This window comes from Meles meles, chromosome 11 (assembly GCF_922984935.1).
Source record: "Meles meles chromosome 11, mMelMel3.1 paternal haplotype, whole genome shotgun sequence".
Lineage (NCBI taxonomy): Eukaryota > Metazoa > Chordata > Mammalia > Carnivora > Mustelidae > Meles > Meles meles.
In genome coordinates, this window is record NC_060076.1 from 85,337,933 (window position 1) to 85,363,650 (window position 25,718).

Consider the following 25,718-nt stretch of genomic DNA (forward strand, 5'->3'; position numbering starts at 1 on the left):
TGTTAAGGAAGAAAGTATTTGCGACACCTGTTCAAGAATGGAAGGGCAGACTTTATGCAGAACCATCCTAAGTGTAAAGACTACCACAATGTACTCAACTCAAAAAACAAGTGGGATTTAAAGCCAAGAAGCAGGGAAAGGGTCAGTGGGTAGAAAATTACTAAGAAGGTGGGCACCTGGGTGGGTGAGTCACTCAAGTGTCCAACTCCTGATCTCAACTTAGGTGTTGATCTCAGGGCCATGAGTCCAAGTCCTGTGTTGAGTTCTACCCTGGGCATAGAGCCTACTTTAAAAGAAAAAAAAAATTACTAAGAAAAACCTCCCTAAGAGGGGTCATGAAGGATACTGGCAAAACCAACCTGACAAGAGTGTTGCTAAAGACAGGAAGGCCAGGTTGACCAGCCAGACCTGCAGGTGATCTGACCAGGTATCAAGGGCGATCAGACATCGAGAGTGGGGGAGTCTGTGTAAAACTTAGCAAGATTTCTCACTAAAACTAGACATGCAGAGACAAACACGGAAGCCCAAAAGTCAAGATCTACTTGAGAACAGAGGTCAGAGGAGCCTGTGTAAAGACTGGTCAAGGAAAGAATCTTTGTCACCAGATAGAAGCGACCTGGGTGTCAAGACAATCTCAGGCTGCTTCCGTGTCTGTCCTAACACAGCTCTGTGACTGCAGGCAAGTCACTGTCCCACTGGGATCTTCCATGTTCCTGACCCATAAAATGAAAGGGCTGCTTTAGACAGCATGCAGGTTCTTATCTGCTTTAATATTTTGAGGTTCCAGAAGAGGAGTTTCCTTATTGAGAGCCTCATTTCATCTTAAATAGGAGGACAGAATTAGAACTCAAAGTTAGAGGCTCAGTCAGTGGCTCTCTCCAGTGAAACCCTCCTCATTTTGTCTGAACGTATGCTGGTCTTCCAAAGTGTCCCCATGAGGCGTTCTTCCTGGCCACGGACATCTCTGTTTAGACTTCTCCAGCACTATCCACCAACAAGAGACTTTCATGTTCCTTCAAGCTTAAACTGTGGGTCAGTTCAAATTCAAGTATAGAATCTGACAATGTCTATACTCTTGTTTCTGGAACGAATCAGTAGACTCTGAGGGAGGAGGCTAAGACGAGAAGGGAGTGATAAAAGCATGTGAGTGGAATTACTATCTTCATTGGCCTCGTGCGTAGTCTATGAATTGAAAAGCCAAAAAATCTCCATAATCCTCACTTCTCGATTGAAGCTCGACAGAAAGGCCTGAATTTGTTGAGGCTAGAAAAACATGTCCATGAAACAAACTTCTGGCAAACAATGATGACAGAACCAGAGAAATCATGTTTTGAACACTCAGTCTCTTCACAAAGGCCATGACTTCCTCACACAGTTTGTTTCACTGAAAAATGTTCTCTCTCCTCAGACAGAGCTGAACTAAAATGTGAGAAGCCTCCCGCAACTTGGCTACTCAAGAGCGCCACTTGGCTACCCCATATTTCTGAAGAGGGCTGCCTGCACTTTCCCGGATGGACAAGGGATGCAGCCTCCATGAGGAGATGGAAGCCATTGTTCTCCTTCCCCCACAGCAGCTTCTTGACCTTTTAGCTTAAATCATGTCTCTTTGAGGGCCTGGAGTTCCCTCTTCATTTCCCCATCAGCCCCCCTAGCAGAGCACATCCCCTTTCCAAATAGCTCCCACCTTTGATCACTAATCTTCCCATCAGTTGTCAGTGAGCGGTCCATTCAACATTCCAATCTTGAAATCCTGACGAAGACAAATGAGAAATAAGCCCGTCGTGAAACAGCGCCTGGTGCATTAAAGTCTCTCGATTCCCTTTGCTTCCCCTCTGCTCTGAGGCCTGGATATAGAACGGAGACTGGGTTTCAGCGACAGATGGCAGAGGATAATCTTCCATTTTGTCATAAAGTTAACCCTCAGAGGGGCTGGAAAAAGCTTTCTCTTGAAAAATCGGTGGTTTCCTATTTCCTTGCTTTTAACTAGAAAAAGCATCTCCTTCCTGATTTTCAAGACAGAGAACATGCCTTTCAAGTGAGCCCACCCTGCAAAATGCTAAGACCCTCTCCATTTCATTTTATTTACGCTTCTGGGAGTGCCTTGCGTGTTTTAATCAATGCTGATTTGACTGCATTTGAGGCTTAGTGATATATAAGAAAACAGGGCTATTAAGGACATTCCAATAAATGAACTCCAGAAAAGCTGTCTTCCCGTATTGTTTGTTGACATTTTTATAGAGGACGGAAGACTAAAGGAAATACGTTACTGAAATTAATTGTTTAAAGTTGATAAACAGGGACTATCCATGTGACTAAAAACATGTCTTTAGATCCTACACTGGCTAAGAAAGCACAGGTTGGTAATCCAGATGAAGCATTTGTTTTATCCCGTGAACAAGTTCAGCCAGAGGGGGTTATGATTCCGTTGAGTGAAGAGAGTTTGTACTAAGTGTTAGAGCAAAGCAGGGAGAATATCACTGAGACCAATAGCTTCCAACCTTAATCAACAGATGACAAAGAAGTCAAAAGACAAATTACCAGTAAGGCAAGAAACCGTGGGTGTTTTATGATCATCTAAGGAAAATGAGAGTGAAGATGATTCCAGGTATGGCGGGACAGAGAGGTCTAGCTCAGAAGGAAGAAAACACCTTGCCCGGCACGTGTCTGAGCTAAGTCACAACACACTCAGGTATAAGCACTCACACTTGGATTTGGGGAAAAGCTGTAAAAGGAGAGTAATTCTTCATGTGGCTTTCAATAATAGAGATGCCCATGCTCCTTCATATGGCTCTGCAGAATGGTTATGATGGAGAACATACATACACAGAGGAGGGTGGGGAAACCTGGATTCCATTAGAATCCTGAACAGGGGCAAGCCATGCCCGCATAAGTTAATAATCTCTCTCTCTCTCTCTCTGTCTCTCTCTCTCCCTCACTCACTCTTTTTCTCTCCCTCCCTCGAATTGCTCTCCTACATTGAGCATCTGACCCTAGAGACCTTGAGGAGCAAGAATAATCCTTTCGTAAGGAATGAGGGTGTGCAGGAGCTGGAAGGAGAGGCGCCCAAGGTTGAAACCTGGTTCTCTCGCCTCACACACCATTGCTCTGACAAAGTAATTGCTGCTTCGGCTCCAAAGGAAGAGAGTCTTCCTGGGCCTGAAGGATATTGCAATCATTGTTAAAGGGGAAAGGCAACTAAAGTAGCAAAGAATAACAAAAAAGGATTAGCTGGGAAATAGAGGAGCTCTAAGACCTACGGCATGGCATTTTTCTCCAACATACTGACCATCATCACATCCCCGAAGGGTTTCTTAAGTGCTTCCTTTTTCAGGGTCGTGACCCAAGACTGCGGACACTCCAACCTCCCTCCTAAGTTTTCATTATGTAGTTCCCCATTAAGAAAGGGGCTGTCCTTGAAGCTCAGAAGATTGTGTTTACCTCTAGGCAGAAAAGTGATGAAGGAGAATATCTTAACATGAAAAATAAATTCCATCTACTCGTCCACATATTTCTCAAGTTTTTGTAAATGAAAGTTTCTCACAGAGAAACTCCTAAGTGGTGTTTGGGACTTACAATATCATGGATACATTTTGTTATGTAAAATTATCTTTTGAGTGCTATCGCAAGGACCGGACCACCATTTCCCACAACTTCAGCCCCAAAAGTAGAAACAAAACAAAACAAAACCCTCCAAATAACTAAGTCACAAATTTTGGATCCCACCAAAGTAGGAACTATCTGCACTCAGATTTAACAACCTTTAGGTGCTGGTGATAAAGGGAACAGTGCAGCCTAACTCAGAAGTGGCACATAGTATCTTCCCATTTGCCCAAAACTAAGTTAACTAAATCAGTGACCTTGAAGATACAATGGTCAGTAGATTGGTTGAGGTTGGAATCAGGTTCCAGCTACCTAAGAATAAAGAAGGCAGGAAGGGAAGTTTCTCAGGAAGGAGAAAGGACAAGGCAGATCCAGGTAAAGTTCTTTAGGATGGGGCAGAATTCGGCAGACTTGGGAAACACAGTTACTGTGGTATCGAACATTAGTTGGAAGGGTGAAGGCATATGGCTCTACCACTATCTCAAAAACGCACAAACTTGGGACTTCTGAGGACTACAGACCTAGCCTCTGGAGTTACAGTTCTGCCATGAATTCGCTATGCTGGGTTATCAGTTAAGGACTTGACCTTGGGTCTCACTCCATCAACAAATAATACCACATATAAAGAGGGTATAATATTATATTCCATAACACTTGCCACAAGAAATACATGTGTAGGGCGCCTAGGTGGCTCAGTTGATTAAGCAACTGCCATTGGCTCAGGTCATTATCCTGAAGTCCCGGGCGCGAGTCTCGCATCGGGTCCCAGCTCCGCAGGGAGTCTGCTGCTCCCTCTGACCTTCTCCCTCTCATGCTCAATCTCTCTCAAATAATAATAATAATAATAATAAATGTGTATAGCAATTCATACATGCATAACCTATATCAAGAAGATGCTTTGAAAGTAAATGATATGAAGACAGCAGTCAGGAAATGCTGAGTGTTATTAGCAAAATGAGTGTTGCGTCTACTGCCACTATGTGCTACTGCCTACTAACGACATCATCCATTCTGGTCTTCAGAGTTCAAATGCTGGGGCTATGGGACTGGTGAACGCAGGCATGGGGGAACACAGTACTCTTACCAGCATGTCATCTTGGAAGCAAAGGAGTGATTTCAGGAATGAGGAGGTCACAGGAGAAGCAGCGGAATAATAATGTCTCAATGATCAGTGATTATCTCGAGATAATGAATGCTTCTATGAGGCAGCAAGCATGGGGGAGGAGAGGAATGAAGTGATGAAAATGGCCCTAATTGGGTTTTCCTGTAATGGAGTTATGCACCGGTCTGAATTGGTCAGGTTAGAACACTGGGTAAAGATCCCTGTGTCGGTCATGTGAGACCTCTCCTCTCTGAAAGCATCTTTTATTTTGTAATTACTTTTTAAAGGCGGGTTTGTGTGAGCTTTGGGAATTCTCGTTTTTATTTCTTTCCAGCTTATTTTTGGCCTTCAGATAGCTACTCCAAAGTTAATGAAGTGGCAAAATTATTCCTAGGAACAAAGAAATCGTTGAGAAAGGGGTGGGAGGAACAGCAGCAAGTTAAGATAGGCTTCAGTCCTTCATTCAAGCCTTGAGTATAAACAATTTAAAAGCTAACGCTTTGATCATACTGAGCGCTAAATATGCCAGTGTTTTACATAAATAATACCTACGAAGTAGGTACTATCATCCAGGTTAACTGGCCCAGGACACCCAGATAGGACGTGGCAAAGCCAGCATGTTCAAACCTAGACCCAGTGTATTTACGCTCCTAATATTGTGCTGTCTGGCTTCCTGGTGGGCCCTAACTGTGGGTGGCTCTGTATGACCAGCATTTGGTCCACGGAGCCTTCCCCTATGGAAGGGTCCTAATGGCAGCTGGACGCTTTGTTCTCCACGACTCACCCACCAACAGGCCATGTTTCCATTGCTGACATCTTCCCACTGCTGCCTGGAGTTGCAATTCTTATTTATTTTCCTTAATGGAAAGTAGAAGCTAAGGTTATTATATGTATTCAAATTAGAGCTGCTCAGGGGTGCCTGGGTGGCTCAGTGGGTTAAGCATCTGCATTCTGCTCAGGTCATGATCTCTGGGTCCTGGGATCGAGCCCCATGTTGGGTTCTCTGCTCAGCAGGGAGTTGGCTTCTCTCTGTCCCTCTGTGCCCATGCTCTCTTTCAAACAAATTTTTTTAATTTAATTAATTAATTAATTAATTAATTAAATCTTCTAAAAAGTATTAGAGTGGTCAGGGAAATGGACTTCCGTGAAGGCTTAAAAGGCAATCAGAAACCTTTTCTTTCTTTTTTTTCTGATAGAGAAAGGAGAGAGAGATTCTATTGTCTTGATCTGAGCAGCAAACTATTCTATCCTTGCTTATCAAGAATAGGTTGCTAGAAACATTGCATTTTTTTTCTTAGGATTTGGTGGGTGAATTTTTTTCTTGATATTCAGCGGATAAATATGTCTTAATTTTTAATACTCTTAACAAGAAAAAAATTTTTGTGAAAGTTAGAATATATATTTTATTTTCATGGAAGTGTCTGGTATTTCTTATCACAAGTGAGATGATAAATTATTTAATGCAGGCAAAAAAGGGAGACAAGAAAGAAGGGCTGTCAGAATAGTAGAAATCCAATTCGAGGAATTTCAGCCCCCAGAGAGGGAAGTCATTGCCCAACATTTCCCCCATCTTTTTTAGGGCATGTAAAATGCCAGATGAATAATGAAGAAGACTCTGTGACTAAAAGGAGGGGACTCCTCGGTCAGATCACCTGGCTTCAATTCTGCTTCCATCACTTACTAGTGGACTGAATCTTTGTGCAGGTTACTCAGTTCCTCCGAGTGTCGGTTTCCCCATCCGAACGAGGGATAAGCATGGTTCCAAATTCACTGGATTGTTGGGAAAATTTAATACAATCATCTATGTAAAGCTGCACAAGATAAATGCTAAATAAATATCAGCTATTACTATATTAATATTTAACTTACAGGGAGGCTTCTTAGCTTTGACACAGCAGTTAGCACACACTGAGTGTTCCCGAACAATAGAAAGGGATTTTCTCACGGTTCTGGAGTCAGAAATCCCAAATCAAGGTGTTAGCAGGGCTCTACTTCCTCTGAGGGCTCTAAGGTAGACTCCTTGCTTGTCTCTTCCAGCTTCTGGCTGCATCACTCCAACTCTGGGTCGACCTCAATGGCCCACTACTCTACGTGTCCTCTTCTCTGTCTCTTATAAAGACTCGTGTCATTGGTCTTAAGGCCCATGTGGGTAATCCAGAATGATCTCATCTCAAGATCTTTAACTTAGGGATGCCTGGGTGGCTCAGTTGGTTAAGACTCTGCCTTCGGATCAGGCCATGATCCCAGGGTCCTGGGATCAAGTCCTGCACCGGGCTCCTTGCCCTGCAGAGAGCCTGCTTCTCTCTCTGCCTCTGCCTGCCACTCTGACTGCTTATGTGTGCTCTCTCTCTCTCTGACAAATAAATTTTTTTAAAAAAATCTAAAAAAAAAAAAAAAGATCTTTAACTTAATTCCACCTGCAAAGACTCTTTTTCCAAGTAAGTTCCCATTCACAAGGCCAGGGTATTAGAAGGTGGACACATCTTTTCAGGGGCCACCATTCAATTGGCTACAGGTGTCCAGCATGTCATTCCGCATCTCTTTCAGTTTCATTCTTATTCTGATCTTATACTGTTTCCTAAATGCTGAAGGGCCGGCCTTGACCCAAGAAGCACTTAGACCATGGCAGATATAAAAATAAAAGAGCTTATCCCACAAAGTAATGCAAATCAGAAACAAGGCAGCTGTGAGAGAGGTGCAGATGGAGACCCTGGAGGAGGAGAGGCCGTTTTGGAAGGGAGACGGTAACTGAACCAGGCGGTAAGCACCATGTGAAGGGACAGGGACGGGAAAATTAACATTCCACATAGAAGAAACAGCAGAACAGATGCAGAGAAGCAGAAGAGCATGGGATATGTATTTAAAATAGCAAAGGGTTTTTGCTTTAGAACAAGGGTCTGCAAACTATGACCTGTCCATCCCTCTGTTTTTGGCTGGCTCTGAACGAATGATGTTTTTCATATTTTTTAATGGTTGGAAAATACCCCAAGGATAACGAACGAGAAGTTTGGAACATGTGAAAGTTATACAAAACTCAAATTTCAGGGACCATACCTAAAGGTTTATTGCAATCCAACTACCCTCATTCATTTACGTATCCTCTATGGCTGCTTTTGTACACCAATGGCCGAGCTGAGTAGTGGCTAAAGCCTGACCATTCACTGTGGGACTCCTCACAGAAAAAGTGTGCTGACTCTTTCTTTAGAAGAAGCGGAAGGTGCATAAAGGCAAATAAAGGAAGAGACGACGTGCTGGTTCCCTCTACTCACTCAGCCTTTTGTAGGTCTCTGTTCTCAAATTTGCCTCATTTTTTCCTGCTCATCGGAATATACTACTCTAACTCTCTCAAGGCTTTCTTTGGTTGTTTGCTAAATTACCTCATGGCTGATTTTGCAATCCTCTTTAAGCTGTGGTTGAATCACAGCAGTTTAATGTATAACTTATTATACCCTCTAGGTAATGTATTTGGAATTTAGGAGACTCCAAAATGCAGAACTGCGCCCTGCCCCCGCACCCCCCTCCCTGGGGAGATTGGTGGGACAGAGGGGATTTATTTGCAAACATGAGTCTTTCTTGACCCTTCATGATGCACCACATAGGCAGCCAATTCTTCTACCAACCAAAACCAAATTTAGTTGACTGTTAGTTTTATTATTTTCTTTTCGATTGGTTAAGGTAATAGCCATTTGCTGCTTAACTGCCCTTTGGGGGAAGCAAAAATGGCAGGAATTACCATGCAATAATTGTCAACCATTGAGAGTTGTGTCTCTGTGCCCCCTTTAGTTAATAAGGCAGCCCTGGTAGCGATCATTAAGATGGTGATTTTTCCATGAAGGAGAAAGCAGCTCCCTGATGAACCGGAGCTGAGATTAGAAATGGCAGAAGCAGTGTTCTCAAACTTCAGCATGGGGAAGAATTGCCAGGGGAGCCTGTTAAAATGCATTTTCTCGAAAAAAAGAAAAAATAAATAAATTAAAGTAAAATGCATTTTCTCTGGTGTTTTCCCCAGGGAATCTGTGGGGCTTCAGCGGAACTCAGGACTCTGCAGCAATGAGTTAAAAAGGAGGAGGAAATGGAGGATCCAAACTGCATCCCACAAATCAATCTTGGATATTTTGTTCTTCACCTGGTCCGAGAATCCCTCAGTCATTATAGTTACAGATATACTCGTGCATAAGACAAGAATATAGACAGGGACATCGCTCTGAAAACTTTCCTATTCTCACGTTCTGTTTAACTACCTTTATTGGTCCCTAATCTAAGTAAGAAATAACTAGATTTGGGGTAAGGGCTAGTCTTCGAAGGCTGGTCTTTATACACACAATGGAGTATAACTCAGCCTTAAAAGGAGGGAATTTCTGCCATATGTGGCCGCGGAGATGAACCTTAAAAACATTACGCTGAGTGGGGGTACCTGGATAGTGCAGTCTCAGCTGAGTGACCGACTCTTGGTTTCAGCTTCGGTGGTGATCTCAGGATCATGAGATCGAGCCCCACGTCTGCCTCTGCACTCAGCAGGAATCTTCTTGAGTCTCTCCCTCCCTCTGCCCCCTCACCACACTCACTCTCTCTAAAATAAATAAATCTTTAAAAACAAACAAAACATTACCAAGTGAAAAAGCCAGTCACAGGAGACAAATTCTGCATGATTCCACCTCTGTAACATCTAACATAGTCAAATGCATAGAAATCCAAAAGTAGAACAGTGGTGGTTGAAGGGAGCGAGAGGGAGCGATGGCGAGTTGCTGTTCAGTGTGTAAAGTTTCAGTCATGGAACACGAAAAAGCTCTAGAGATATGCTTATAGTTTACCATAATGCACTGTTCACATAAATATTTGTTAAGAGGATGGATCTTGCATGTGCATGTGTTTACCACAATTAAAACACACACACACACACACACACACACACACACAGGCAGTATAAATGGAGATTCAAACGGGAACTCTGGACAGAGGCTGCTTGACGGAAGCTCACCTCTCTCAGTAACACTGTAAACTTGGATGGGATCCTAATCTCTCCGCAGCCTAGTTTCTTCATCTGCAAAATGGGAATAATACCATGACCTATGTCTTGGAGTAGTTGTGAACATTAAATAAACAGAATAGAGACTGGCCTGCAGCACATTTCGATAAATATAAGCACTTGTTGGTGAAATTCTATGTGTCCTCATGTACCTCTTAAGAATGATCTGAGCATCAGGAAACGTCATATTTAAATGAGTTATACTGTTTAAAGATTTTATTTATTTGAGAGAGAACATGAGTAGAGTGAGGGGCAGGAGGAGAAGCAAACTCCCCACTGAGCAGAGCGCCCAGTGAGGGGCTCAATCCCAGGATTCCAGGATCATGACCTGAACCAAAGCAGACACTTAACCAACTGAGCCACCCAAGTGCCCCAAATGAGTTATAATTATGCCAACACATTCCAAGTTACCCAGGGACGTGTTCCTTAGAGACAACCCTCATTTTCTGTGTGTTCATGAAAATGATCCTCGTATTTATAAATCTCAGGTTGAAACTTACTTTTGTTTTTAATAACTAATGTGTAGTGAGCACCATATGCCCAAAACTTTAAAAACTGCTTTATGTGATTCAGTTCTTGCATTACTAAACTTATGGGTTAAGTACTACTACCGGCCCCATTTACAGATGAGGAGACAATGCCACACAACTCGTAGGTAGGGAGGACCTGGGACTCAAATCAAAGTCATATGACCCTATTCTTTTGGAAAAGTAGTTCTCAACACAGAGCGATTTTGCTCCTCTGGTAGGCTGAATAATGGGCCCCCAAATACATCTATGTCCTAAGCCCCAGAACTTACAAACATTACCTTATGTGGTAAAAGAGACTTGGCAAATGAGATTAAGGATCCTGAGATGGGGAGATTAATTTACGTAATCCAGGTTGCCCAACGGATCCTTACAAGATCCTTTTAAGAGGGAGACAGGAGAGTCAGAGTGGAGGAGAAGGTCATGGGAAGGCAGAAGCCAAGATTAGAGTGTTGTGTTTTGAAGCTGGAGGAAAGGGCCACTAGCCAAGGGATATAGATGGCCCCTAGAAGCCAAAAAATGACAGAGAAACAGATTCTGTCCTCAGAGGCCCCAGAAGGAACTAGCCCTGCCAATAACTTGATTTTAGCCCTACAAGACTCATTTTGGACTTCTAACTTCCAGAATTATAACAGAATAAATTTGAATTGTTTTAAGCCACTAATCTTCTTGTAATTTGTTATAGCGGCAATAGGGAACTAATACAGTCCTCCAGGGGACATATGGCAATGTCTGGATAAATGACATTTCTATCTGTCATATCTCAACTGGTAATATCTAGTGGGTAGAAGCCAGAGATGCTGCTAAATGCCACCCAATGCACAGGACAGCCCCCCACCCCCTAACCCAACACACACACAACAAGGAACTCTCCAGCCCAAATGTCACTAGCGCTGAGGCTGAGAATTCTTGCTTTAGCACCTGGAACTGGTAGGTCTTCAGGGAACCGCAAACATTTCTGATTTTGAGTTTTCCATTCATCGAGCACAACTCAACCAGATATTGAGCACTTCCTGGATGCGGACATTGTATCTGCCTGGTTTATCGTTAACTCACTCAAATCAGTCATGGTATCAAAGGACGTTTTTTATCTATAGAGTATAGTTCAAGCTCCTCCCTCTGGGTTTGAAGGCTCACCACAGCTGACCCTAAACTACGCTTTCAATATATATTTTTTAAGATTTTATTTATTTGACAGAGAAAGAGAGGGCATGCGCGCACATGAGCACAAGCAGGGAGAGAGGCAGGCAGAGGAAGAGGGAGAAGCAGGCTCCTGGTGGAGCAGGGAACCTGATGTGGGGCTTGATCCAAGGACCCCAGGATCATGATCTGAGTTGAAGGCAAACGCTTAACCGATTGAGCCACCCCAGGCATCCCTCAATATTATTTCTTATTAGTCTCCTTCACAAACCAAACAACCTTGAAAAGGGAGCCCCCCCCCCCCATGTAGCCCCAGTGGCAGGAACAAATGAACTATCTTCTTGATGAAATAGATCTATGCTCTTCCAGCCATGGTATACCATTTTAGATTCAAATTCCACAGGAATAGTTTGCTTGTTCTAATGTGGTCACATGATCTCCCCCAGCCTAATCACTCATGGCCAGTGTGATCTTTTCTCACGTGGCTCGGAGAGAAACATTGGTGACTTTGAAGACTTCTCCAGAGGACTCACTCTAGTGACTTGCACACAACCCATATGCAAATATTGCTTAAATGAAAGACTGAATGAAACACCAAGTCATTGGGACTTATTCTGACCTTTATCTCTGCCCCTTGTTTTGTAAGTATGGCATGGTGATTGTGTCAGGTTTAACTTGAGCATTATGTGGCAAAAAAAAATTTTTTTAATTAAATATCAGGGCACCTGGGTAGCTCAGTCAGGTAAGGGACTGCCTTCAGCTCAAGTCACGATCCCAGGGTCCTGGGATTGAGCTCAGGTGGGGAATCTGCTTCTCCTTTTGAGTGCTTTCTATTTCTCTCAAATAAATAAATAAAATCTTTAAAGAAAATTATATTTCAGGTTCAGAAATATGCTATTATTAATTTTCAAAGCTTTCTGCTTTATAATAAAATTGAACAAAGTGGGGGTGCCTGGGTGGTGGCTCAGTGGGTTAAGCCTCTGCCTTCGGCTCAGGTCGTGATCTCAGGGTCCTGCATCAGGCTCTCTGCCTGCCTCTCTGCCTGCTTGTGATCTAATGAATAAATAAAATCTTTTTTAAAAAAATGAACAAAGTGTGTTGAGCAAAAATCAGACTATGCTTCATACTCAGAAATATGTAATTTATTTTTTTAAAGATTTATTTATTTATTTATTTATTTGACAGAGAGATAGAGAGCACAAGTAGGCAGAGCGACAGGAAGAGAGAGAAGCAGGCTCTCCACTGAGCAGGGAGCCGGATGCGGGCTCGATCCCAGGACCCTTAGGATCATGACCTGAGCTGAAGGCAGCTGCTTAACCGACTGAGCCACCCAGGTGCCCCAGAAATATGTAATTTATTAAATAAATCAAAAAATAAATGTTTACAATTCATAGTCGATCAGTCTGGGCTCACCACACACTTTTTGTTCAGCCTAGTAAACTACAACCCATAGATTAAAACGGCCCACTGTTTATTTTATAAATAAAGTTTATTAGAACATGACAATGCTTTTTTTTTTCTTTAATAATGTTTTTCTGTGGCTGCTCTGGTGCTACACGACAGAGCTGAGTATTCATAAGAGCAAATCCTGTGGCCTGCAAAGCTAAAATGTTTTCTATTGGGCTTTTTACTGAAATGGTTTCTGACTTCTGATCTAGACTCTACAAACCTCTTTATTGTGATGTACTCTAACCTCATGAAAAAGCTCCAGATCCCACCCTCACCCTCTTTTCTCACTCCAAGAGGAGATATTTATGATCTGAATCAAAGACAGACAAAGGGCACATAGAAGCTGCAGTGACATTTTATTGGGGGGGAAGGGAGCCAAACTCTCTTCCTATTCATGATTTATTCTCCGCCTTCTCATGCTGTCTTTGGAGATAGATTGCAGGGGCAAAGTGGTACCACAGTGGTACTCAGAAAAAGTCATGCAGTTGTTAGAGCAGATTCAGTTTCCAAAGAGAAAAAATCGGAGAAGAGTCTAATCAGTTTGCATTCAGCCCGCTGACCAGGACAGGAACTGAGACAGCTCTGGAGAAAAAAATGAGTCTAAAACCAGCATAACCATGGTGTTCATTTTTTAGCTCTATTCCATTATGGAAAATGTTAAGATATTACAAACTAATCCTTCTCACACTGAACAGAAATTCTATGCATTGGGGTTGCAGTTTTCTAGAACTTTCTTTTCCACATGTTATGGGCTTAATTATGTCGTCCCCCCCATTCAAATAATTGAAGTCTTAATTTCTTGTATCTCAGAATATAGTATCATTCTTTTTTTTAAGCTTTTATTTATTTATTTGAGAGAGAGAAGGTCAGAGGGAGAAGCAGACTCCCCATGGTGCTGGGAGCCCAATTCGGGATTGGATCCCAGGACTCCAGGATCATGACCTGAGCTAAAGGCAGTTGCTTAGCCAACTAAGCCACCCAGGCACCCTCAGAGTACAATATCATTCTTGAAGATAAAGTCTTTAAAGAGGTCTTTAAAGAGGTAATTGGGTTAAAATGTGGTCATTAGGGTGGATCCTAATCCAAGCTGTCTGATGTCCTTAGAAGAAGAGGAAATTAGGACACAGACACACAGAGAAAACAACACCCTATGAAGACACAGGAAGCAGAGCATCTACAAGTCAAGGAGCGCAGTCTCGAGAAGAACCGACCATGCTGACACCTTGACCTTGGACATCTAGCTTCAGAATTATGAGATCATATATTTTTGCTGTTTCAGCCACCTAGTCCGTGGTATTTTGCTATGGCAGCCCTAGGGAACTAGTATACAATGTATCAGCCTGCACATAGGAGTAGAAAACCATCATACCTTCCCCTCACCAGGTTAAATACCCGCTCTCCTCTCCTACGTTTCATTTTGGCTCACTGACTGGTCCAATACCATTTCCATTATTTTTTAATACACATATTTTCCAAATGTCTCTATCCATTGATTCAGCAACTCTACCTCCATGAATTTTCCATTCTAAGGAAATTATCCCAGAAAAGCACAAAGCTTTATGCACAAAGATTTACATCACACTGAAGCATATTATTCTCTCCAACTTTAAAAAAAAGGGGTATATTATATATACTTTATTTTAAAAATAAATAAATAAATAAATAATCCAAAATACACGTCTGGTGACATTTTCAAATAATATGAAGATATGTAAGCAAAAGGTGAAAATCTCCTCTTATATTTACCCACAAATGCACTTCTCAGAGAGAAACATGGGACTGTATCATTGGCACATATGATTATAAATAAATGCTCCTATATATTTTTAAACAGAAAAGGGAAAATTATTATACATAGTATCAGAAATGTTTTCACTTATGATATCACGGATACCTTCCTACATCAACTCAATTTCTCAGCCTTCCCTGTCTTCACAATTCATGCTCAGTTTTAGAGTCAGGTTGTCATCCTCCTGTCCTTCCCTAACACTCTGCTGAGTGTCTTTCTCTATGCTGGGCATATTAACTAGCTCGTCTAGCACATACGACCATAGTTAAGAATAATGGCCCTGGAGTCTAGCTGCTTGGGTTTGAATCCTAGAGTGTGGGTTTCCTACAGCTGCTGTAACATATTATCACACATTTGGTGGCTTAAAACAACATAAATTTTTCTATCATACACCTGCAGAAGTCAAAAGTCCTAAAAACAAGGTGTCAGCAGGGCTGTGTTCCTTCTGAAGGTTCCAGGAAAGAATCTATTTCCTTGCCTTTCCAGCTTTTGAAAGCCTCCTGCCCTCCTTGGTTCATGGCCCCTTCCTCATCTTCAGAATCGGTGGTGTAGCCTCTTCCAGTCTGTCTCTCCCCCTCCATCCCTCCTTCTCTCTCTCTCTCTCTCTCTCTCTCTCTCTCACACACACACACACACACACACTCCCACCTCTGGTTTCACTGTTACATCTCCTCTGACTCAGATATTGTCAGTCACCCTCTTACGAAGACCCCTGTGAGGACATCCGACACACCCAGATAATCCAGGACGATCCTCCCCTCTCAAAATCCTTAACTTCATCACAGTGGTGAAGTCCCTTTCACAATTAAGGTAATGTCACATTTCACTATTTTACCCTGCAAGTAATTTCCATGTACAGTAATAGTCACAAATTCTGGGGATCGGGTGGCGGACATCTTCGAGCACCCTCCACCTACCCCACCTGGAAGTGCCATCTTGTTAGCAAGATACGCCGCAGCCTCGACATCTGTCAAAAGAGCGGAGATCATCAAGATCATCCCTACACATAAGGTTGCTGTGAACATCCAGTGAGTTCATTCATGTGAATGAGGCCTGCAGTGTGGTGTGTGTTCAGTGGTGTGAGCAAATATTACAACTATACAGTTATCTATGTATCTTATTGGCCCTACAGTAGTCTGCTAGTTCCTTGAAGAAAACAGCATTCCCAGGGACTAGTGTAGGGTCTGGGACATAATTACATGCTCAGTAATGTTTGTTAAACTGAGTTGCTCTACCTAGGAGACCATTATTTAGCCTGCAAAAATGATAGAGAATTTGCAATGTTATTAAAGACTGTTATGTTGTCATATTAAGTGACAAAAATGAAATAAAATATGCATAGATAATCGCAGCTGTTTTAAATGTGCAGAGCTAAAAATGATGCATAAAAATAGATTGGAAGGAAATATGCCCAAACAGGAACAGTTGGTGGTCTTCGAATGGTGGAATGATGGGCGATTTTGTCTTCCTATTTTTACCGTCAGATTCTATTTATTTTTAACGTGTAAAAATAACATATAGCTGATTTACACACACACACACACACACACACACATCTTGCTCTAACATGAGAGGCGACATTATACACTGAGTAAGAACACGGGCTCTGAGCCCCTATCTGGGCGACCGTCTGTCCCACCCGTCACTTAGGAGCCGGGCACACTGCCCTGGTAGATGTTGTTGTTGTAGTTGTTGTGTTTCTGTTTCACAGTTTTCACCTGAACTGAGGAGAGTGACTGTCCAAAAAGGGCTGCCAGGGGTCCATTAAAACCCAGAGCCTCCCACAGCACACACAAGAACCTGAAAAACGGTTAGCCACCCCTCTCAGTTATTCCTGAGGGAATGAAGCCGATTCGAACACACACAGAATGAGCTCTAAGGAGGCATTTGTTGAGAGAAGGGAAGCAGAGAACATAGAGAATAAACCTGGCTTGCTACATCTCGGGATCTGGGAGACTTACTCCATGTAAGCCCCTCTCAGGTAAGGAGAGGCCAAAGCTGCTATTTCAAGAGCATTTTGCGAGCATTCCGTTTTTAGTAACAGGACTAACTCCCTGCCCCGAAATCTCATTCAGATCCCCAGACAGAAAATAGATCAAAACAGCTGCCCTGGTAAAATGGGGATCAGGCCGGGCCTTCTGAGCTCCACGACACTCTCACTTCTCTGAGAACACTTTGGAAAGCACTGTTCCCACACAAACCTAACGGGTTCACAAACTGTCATTCTGCCAACTTCTTCTGGGAAAGGGGGCACTGTGTCATGGGCACCCTAGTGTGGTTTTAGGGGGCAGCTGGGGCCAAAGGGCGTCTGAGGAACAACTGTACCCGGGCTTCTGAACCACTTGGCACAGCGTTCGTGCATGTCTCAAGACTGTTCCTTAGGAGCCGTGTCCTTATTTGAGCCAGAACTACACAAAGGCATTGTCCTCAAACACTGGTCCTCCTCTTTCTTGACTGGCCCTTTGTTTACCCATTCATCAGCAGGTGGTGGCTGACATGTTCCTCTTTGATTTTGTGGCCCAGGAGCAGCAGGCTAAGACCTGAGCTGAATAAACATATCATTTGGCACTGGCAGGGTTCCTGGTAGCCTGGGTCAGGCGAGGTTTAAGGAGGATTAGGTTAAGATTAGAAAGGGGCTTGAGTTATTTTTTTCCCCCTGTGGTCTCTTTTAAGTGCCTTAGGGTTTTGTAAGAGGAAAGTGGGCTGACAGCCTGGGCTCAGTTGCTCCAGAAATAAAAGTGGTGAGCTTGGTGTTCTTTTCTGGAAGATCAGAGTACTGTTTCTCCCAACTGTGGTTTCTCCCGAGAGGGTCCCAGGCTCTTAGGAATTTGCTGAAAGCTCTAAGCCTTTTTTTCTAGAAAACTCTGTGCATGTGTGCACACATGCACACACACACCCATGCACACAATTCTACGTGGCTGGCATTCCAGGCCAGAGGGATTTTAAGAGACTGTACAGCTCACTCCCGGGAGGCTGCTCTCTTCCTGGGCCGAGCTTGGGGGTGCCCCACCTGGCCGTCCTTCCCAGAGTCACTCCTCAGTGACCACTGATCACGCTGAATGGACCTTGTTGTCACACTGCCAGGTTTCCTTGGCAGTGTGGCCTTGGAGAGGCTAGCGGGGGGCTCTGGCAGTGGCTCTTGTTTATTACACAAAGTCTTACTCCCTGGAGACAGCTTGCAAACCAAAACTGTTTCATTTCCCCGCGACAAACAGGTTAGAATGGAGAAGGGAGAAAAACAAACATACAAACCAAAAAAACAAAACAAAACAAAAAAAACAGCCAAGGTTCACACCATTGAAAACTTAAGCTTAATCCTTAGATTCTCTGAAAGGTTGTCTTTTCGTCCCGGTGTCTGATTTTGTTTCTGGGGTAATTGTGGTTAGTTCTGCCTCCGACAAAAGAGGCTGATGGCTGGAATTTTTGTCCTTGCTCCTCTCTTCTTCCCCACCACTATCATCTCTAAAAGGGGTGAGGTTAACGGTTTTTTTTTTTTCCCCTCAGATAAATGGATGTTCCCATTTATGGTCAGACACTGGAGGGCCCAGTCTACTGTTTATTTACTGTTTGACAGTGGAAAAGTCATTAACGTCTCTGAGCTTCAGGTTTGTTTCTAGAGATTAAAACAGTACCTGCGGCATAGAGTGGTCATGAGAAATCCAGGAGGGGCAGCTTGTTAGTAACGCTCTCACTCCAAGTGACCATTTGGGAATGACTTGTCATACATATTATAAACAGATTCGTACCTGCCAGTGGCACGATTTCCCTCTAGGAATCCTTCTGCGACCTTGAATACAAACATAAACTCTCTCTGATCTTGTACAAGGAATTTCTACACATACATCTGGGATGAGCCACTATTTAGGTGGCATCATCTGGGGGCCTGGTTGAAGCTTCTAATCATAGATAATACTCTTATCATGAAGGTAAGAGAACTGGTGTGCCCAACCTAGGTTACTGTGTAATAAATATATTTTAAAACATTCAGACTCTGCTCTTTATTTTAATACCACTGTCCTATCAGGGGGGCAGACCGTATAGGTTTCCATAAAAGTTAACATTCATGGGAGCACTTTCCATGTGCTAGTAGATGTCCTATAAACAATTTACCTGGTCTAATCCTTCCACTAACCCTCCAGATACGTTATTATTATTATCCCTGCCAGTTTATAAATGAAAACAGAGGCTCAGAGAGGTTAGGTAAATGGCCTGGGGTCACAGAGCTTGTAAATATCAGAGTTGGTGGTAAATCTCAAGCCTCCTGCATGATGCTGCTTTGATCTCTCCAAAATTTTATGAGACTGTGTGGCCGCTCTTTACACTCCTGAGAACAATAATTTTCAGTTGAGAAGTTCATCCTTGAGCTCTTTGAAGGACCTGACAGTCTCTCCCTAGTAAAAATCTCAGATGGCTTAACACTGTCCAGAGCAAACTCAGCTTGATTTATTTAAAGCAGTCTTCACATTGTTTGTAATGCTACTGGATCATTTATTTTTTAACCTCCACGGAGAAGAAAATTATGTAAGTGTACACATCCTTCATTGCTCATCAATCGGGGGGGGGGGGGTGATGGGGAGGTAGGAGTAACAGTGTCCATTTACATCATCCAAATGTTTGCTACCAAACATAAGGAACAGTTCTTTAAAACTGTGCACAAACTCCCACGGTAGTGCTTGTAAGCACTCACGCCCTGGGCTCCAGCCTATTTTCTCATTTCTATTGGCCCTGAGCATATTTTAGATCTGAACTAAACTTCTTTATGGGATTTTTTTTCTGATTATAAAAGTGATATACATCCATTGTAGGAAATTCAGAAAATATAGTAGAGTATAAAGAAGCCAATAAAATCAGGCTGAATTTCTTAGTGTGTGATCTGGGCCCAGATTCAAAGCTCGTTTGGCTTTGAATAATACCTGTGCAGTTATTTCTGTGAAGATCTATGAAGAAAACCTCTTTGATTCTAGGGCAATTTCAATGTATTTTACCTTAAGTCATTTTAAAGCAGCCAAATGAGAAAAAAGAAAAATTTCCCTGCTTCTAATTGTTACAGACGAGTCTCTGGAGAATTGTTGAATGGAGGAGCAGTAAGTTTCTGACATTCCCAAATGCTTTGTATTGTACGGCAAACTGGATTCTTGCCTTAATACTTAAAACTTCCAACATGATCTAGAGTCTTGGGTTTCCAAAGCTGTGGTTTTAAAAGCCTAAGTAACTAGAAATGTGATTTCCCACTCTCCATTTCTGTCCACTTTCCTTCCTAGTCATGAAAGATTAAAATATTATATCTAAAAAAAGAAAATTGCAAAAATTGAGTTTTCCATAATCTCATGTGGCTATCTGCAATATTCACTATTTATATCTCATCTGAACGTGATTCAAAGACTGAGTTATTCTTTCTTACTGTTCCGGCCATCAGATATTTTAAATCTATTTAAAAGGTGTTTTCACGCACAGACTGTATACGACCATGAAAAAGATCATACCGTTTCCTTGCCTGTGTCCCTATATCAACTATATTCAACTAATACTGCGTGTATAGAATGTCTCCAGCAGCATGTAAAAAAATTAAATAGATAGGAGCTTTGTTTTCTTCTGTTTCACTTGGCCTGAAAGTTAGATCAGAGTTCATTCTAAACAGTGGCCCCTTCCATGTTGTCTGCGGGTCTCCGTCCTTTAAGGCAATTAGTGTTTTCAAATTTATAATCCACAATTTGAGAGGCATTCATTGCTTATATAATTAGTTGTTTATGTAATATTTATTTATTTGCATTTCACTTCACTTCATCCAGAGAACTCAATGTGATTCATAAATATTAACACATCGTAATTATGTTTCATCGCAAGAAAAAGATGATGTATGGACATTCGTAGTTTTAAACCATTGTTAGCTTTGCAACTGACCAAGAAAGCTGACAGTAAGATTTGTGGCTATCATTTATCTCCAACTTACAATGAATCATTCTTCTTTTTGTGTCAGGTGTATGCTCTTATATGCTGAAAAAAAAGTCTGGATGATATTTTAGCATTGCCAAGTGATAACCAGAAGAATGTGATGTAAGTTTACTCTTCCTAAGTAATTCTGCCTCTGAAATATTAGGGATGTCTTTAATTACATGAGATTTTAATCTTAGCGTTCTCTAAATAACAGATACCCTACTTCTAAAGTGACCTCTAAGAGCCAAACAAGAAGTTCTATTAATTATGAGTTTTCCAACCAAACAAAAGGTCCAATAATTGTAAGTCTGGCATTTCCTAGGATGAAAAACAATGAACAGGCCAGCAAACGCTGTTTTGATACCTAGTTAGTATGTCTAGGCTTGTGCCCGTCACCTTGCCCTCTGGATCCTTGGAACATGTGCAGTCTTCTCCTTCTAAACTTCAGATTCCTGACCTATATTATTTGTTGTCATTGTCTTAGCTATTGTCACTACTTTTCAGTTCATTCTCTTAGGGTGGTGGAGCTCTATGCTGTGAATTATGATTTATAATCTCTTGTCTTGTGTTTATGACATTCAGCTTCTTTCCAACATGATTTATTGCTGACCTTGTTTTTACCATTTGGGCATGATGCTTTTGTATTTCAAAGCTGACCTCTAATCTTGTGTGTTATATTTTGTTAATCTTGAGCAATGGATCTGGGGAATTACAGCTGAGAGGGGCTGAAAACGCTGCCAGAAACGTGGTGGCAGCTGCTATGACTCACCAGCAGGGCCAAAAGCCACTGCAGAGCGCCGCTCAGAACAGGAACTTGTTTGGACTACAAATCTGAGTCACTCTCTGACCTAGTAATGCTCCATCAGAGCCCCTGACTCCAGGAAAAGGATCATTTTCTACTTCATAGTGAATAACAATGTCTGTTTTTCCAAAAGAATGAATAAAGTTGTATCGTCCTCTTGTTTACTTTTAATTATACATTTTTCCTTGCAATATACCAATTTAATAAACAAGTACCTGTGTATATCTCAATGTCTCAGTAATAGTCCTCATGTTCATGTTAGTGTCTTTAAATGTTGACAACTCTATCATGCTAGCCATTTGGGTCTGCGAACTTATGAAACAGATGTGTCCCCATGGGGACATAGTTAGATGGTCTTCTCAAAGCTTACAATTTGGATACATTTAAATTAATACTAAAGGAAGTAATCACATTATAAAATTATAGTTTCCCCAAAGGCTTCTGAGTTGAGATCTCTACTATCCTAGAAGTTGGCAATCATTGGTCTTAGGTACACCTTAGACATCATAATTTTCATTAAGATTAATTATATTAATTGCTTGGTGGTCCATCCCTACATTTAATGACCCATTTTCTGAGATACCTTCTTTAAAAGTAATAGAACTTTCTACCAAAGAAATGTAAGACCAGTATTTTTTTTAATTATTATTTTGCAACAGCCTTCAGTAGAAGCAGAGAAAAAGGACCATTTTTTCCCTTCCTTCCTTCCCTCTGTCCTTCCCTCCTTCTTTCCTGATTTACACTCTAATAAAAAGAAACTATATCCTGGACACAAGACATTGGCTAGCAAGGCAGTATTCTATTACCAAAACTTATTTCTTACCTTTACCTGGTTGTAGATTCACCAAACTCTACAAGACGTGGACCACTGAAGAACACCTTTTGGAAAAAGCACAGGTTTTATCTTTAGATGTAGCTACATCCAATACGTCTCTTCCATGCAACCTACTGTGTGACTCTGTACAAGCTAACCTCTGTCTCAACATTTGCAAAAGGGAGAAAACAACAGCTAACCTGTAGAACAGTGATAAGGATTAGATTAGATTAGAAATATAAAAACCTAAAACAGGGGCGCCTGGGTGGCTCAGTGGGTTAAGGCCTCTGCCTTTGGCTCAGGTCATGATCCCAGGGTCCTGGGATGGAGCCCCACATTGGGCTCTCTGCTCAGCAGGGAGCCTGCTTCCCCACCCCCCTCTCTCTCTCTGCCTGCCTCTCTGCCTACTTGTGATCTCTGTCTGTCAAATAAATAAATAAAATCTTTTTTAAAAATAAAAAAAAATAAAAATCTAAAACAATGCCTTCTAGCAGTAGCCACTCTAGATATGGATCTAAGGTAATTAGTTAATCTCTCAAATACTCTAACAACATTCATCAAATCCAGCAGTTTATGAAAAACTCTCTCCAGTAGTTTATGAGAAACAGTAAGGGGTGCCTAGGCGGCTCATTTGGTTGAAACTCCAGCTCTTGTTTTCAGTTCCCTCATGGTTACAGTATCAAGGCCCGTGTTGGGCTCTGTGCTAAGCATGGAGTCTGCTTCAGATTCTGTCCCCCTCTCCCTCCCCCTCTGCCCCCCTCCTACTTTCTCACTCTTTCAAATAAGTAAATAAAATCTTAAAAAGAAAAACATCAAACTTTCCTTACATAAGAATACTAGTACCTTTCAAAAAAATAGTACTTTCAAAAAGTACCTTTGCTTTCTCTGTACCATCAACAATGACTTCTTTTTTTTTAAATATTTTATTTATTTGACAGAGATCACAAGTAGGCAGAGAGGCAGGCAGAGAGAGAGAGGAAGGGAAGCAGGTTCCCCGCTGAGCGGAGAGCCTGATGCAGGGCTCGATCCCAGGACCCTGAGATCATGACCTGAGCCAAAGGCAGAGGCTTTAACCCACTGAGTCACCCAGGTGCCCCAACTATGACTTCTTATTCATCTTACTTATCTAGCCAAGGAGTATACAATAATTGAACCAGATGAAGAGAAATCAAGAAATTCTGTCCTGGCTCCAGGTTGGCCATAGTTGATAATGAGATTTCAAAGAGGAATAATATTGTAAACACACTGAATTAGAAAACTGAACTGCAAAAGATCCAAAAAGACAAGAAAGAAGCTGTATATGGTTCAGAATTGAGAAAAATCTAAGATGAAACTCAGGCAAGGTGTTCTGAGGTACTAGCAAAATGGAAGGGGCTGGTGCACCAACTCCTGGTAGTCACTTAACCTTGGAAGTAATTACAAAGAAAAAGATCCACTCAGGAGGGTGTCTAAGGAGATAAGTTCTAAAGAGGCACTCCAAAAAAAAAAAAAAAAAAAAAGAAAGAAAGAAAGAAAGAAAGAAAGAAAAGAAAGAAAGAAAGAAAAAGTGATTAATAGGAAATAGGAGGGGGACCAGAATAATAATGAAACTTCACCATGTCCCAAAGGCTGTTTGAGCCTGTCATCTGTTTCTCCGAGCAGCCCCGAAAGAGGGGAATCTCACTATCATTATTTTACAGATGCGGAAATGAAGCTCAGGCATGGGTACGTGACATCCCCCAGTCCCAGAGTAAAGGAACTTGAACACAGATCTCCAATTTTAAGTTCATTATAACCCTCTCTAAAGGAACATCAGATGTGGCGGTTTCACTGAGGACTAATGACTTTCATTAGCTTTATTTATGACAGCAGGTGGACTATCTTTCTGCCTTGAATATGTTCACCTGAATAGTATGGAGAAATGTTTAGAAGCCTTAATTATAGTCACTGTCTTTCAGGTTATCCTGTCTCTAAATGTTTCTTATGTCAACATACTAAGTATCTGAGGAATGTATATGTCCCAGAAGACACCTCAGGCACATACACCCAAATTTTTTTTTAAGATTTTATTTACTTGAGAGAGAGAGCACAGAGAGACAAGGAGAAGCAGTCTCCCCACTGAGCAGAGAGCCAGATACAGGGCGGCTCCGTCCCAGGACTCCAGGATCATGACCTGAGAGGGCAGACACCTAAACCCCACCGAGCCACCCAGGCACCCTAAATACTCCCATATTAATACCAATGAGGACTTGACCCCAAACTCATATTGGGTTTTCTACCCTCAGGACCTCAACCAGGCTCTAACTTCAACTTTGGGTAACTAAGACTTAGTAGAAAAGCAGATTGAAGATAACAGGCTTGATGATCACACTCGGAATCACAGAGACATGTGTTGGTCATCTTGCAGGATATTAAAAAAATAAAACTAACTGAAACAATAACACAGAGTAAAGTACATACATCTTAAAGTGTACAGCTTGAAGAATTTTTACACACGAATACACCCATATACTCACTACTGTCAAGCTATGGAACATTCTTGGCACCCGCAGGAGTATCTATAAAAATGAACTTCCCAGGGATGCCTGGGTGGCTCAGTCCTTTAAGCCTCTGCCTTCAGCTCAGGTCATGATCCCAAGGTCCTGGAATCCAGTCCCACTCCGGCTCCTTGCTCGGCGGCGAGCCTGCTTCTCCCTCTGCTTGCTACTCACCCTGCTTGTGCTCTCTCTGAGACATGAATAAATAAAATCTTAAAAACAAACAAACATAAACTTCCCTTCTCTAAGCTGTCAATGTGTAGGAAGATGGTTTTTGGCTCCAGACTTAATTGGACAGACACGTTCAAGCAATTAAGACTTGAGGGAGTTCTTAAATATTCAGAGGAAGGCCCCACGGTAAGTATGCGAGTCGGTTAAGCTTGTACCTGATACTGCCGGTCTGGGCTGTTACTCTGTGACACGTCACCGTCCTGCGCCACTCCCAGCTGGTTTCCCTCTGAGCAACCGCTCCACCCTTTCACGTGGTTTGACTCAGCCTGATCCCACCCCCAGCAGCTGCAGCGTTCGATGACAGGAACTGGGCCTGAGCCAATGAGCACGCTGCATTCCTTTGCGCACCGCGATAGGCTGAGGGATAGGCATGTGACCCACCTGCAGCCAATGCAATGCCGTCAGACTGCCGAGACAGAGACCAGGCCCAGCCCCCTCCTTCAGTTGGTGTGAAGCTCTGGAAGGTGTGTGTCAAGCGGGCAAAGGCCATTTGCGAGGGAGCCAGTATCAGCGAGAGCAGAGCCAACAGACGGAGAGAAGGGAAGCTGATCTGACACGGCGGAGTCCCTTATCCACCATTCCTGAAATAAGATCCAGCCCTCGACACTGCAGTTATCAGACTCCCGGAAACTCTTACGGAAACCAGTTTGAACTGGGTTTTCTGTCACATGCAGTCAAAATGACCGGACTGAGAAGTGTCCGAAAGGGCTAAGTCATTCTCTGTAAAAGAATGAGGGGGATTTTTTTTTTCTTAAGAAGTGAGCGCATAGGAAGGAATAGAGAGAGAG

The 25,718-nt window shown here is 42.3% G+C and overlaps 1 long non-coding RNA gene across 3 annotated transcripts; it reads right to left on the minus strand.

Annotated features, from left to right (window-relative positions):
- Positions 1–292: 292 nt before the first annotated feature.
- On the minus strand, positions 293–25,195 carry LOC123953586. Of its 3 annotated transcripts, none has more exons than XR_006820890.1 (4): positions 25,086–25,195; positions 22,193–22,248; positions 1,685–1,750; positions 293–1,114 (listed from the first exon to the last, which is right to left on the minus strand). It is a non-coding gene; the product is annotated as an uncharacterized LOC123953586 (long non-coding RNA). The 3 variants fall into 3 exon arrangements; XR_006820892.1 differs by having other exon boundaries at positions 1,685–1,844; XR_006820891.1 differs by having other exon boundaries at positions 293–1,844.
- Positions 25,196–25,718: the final 523 nt, after the last annotated feature.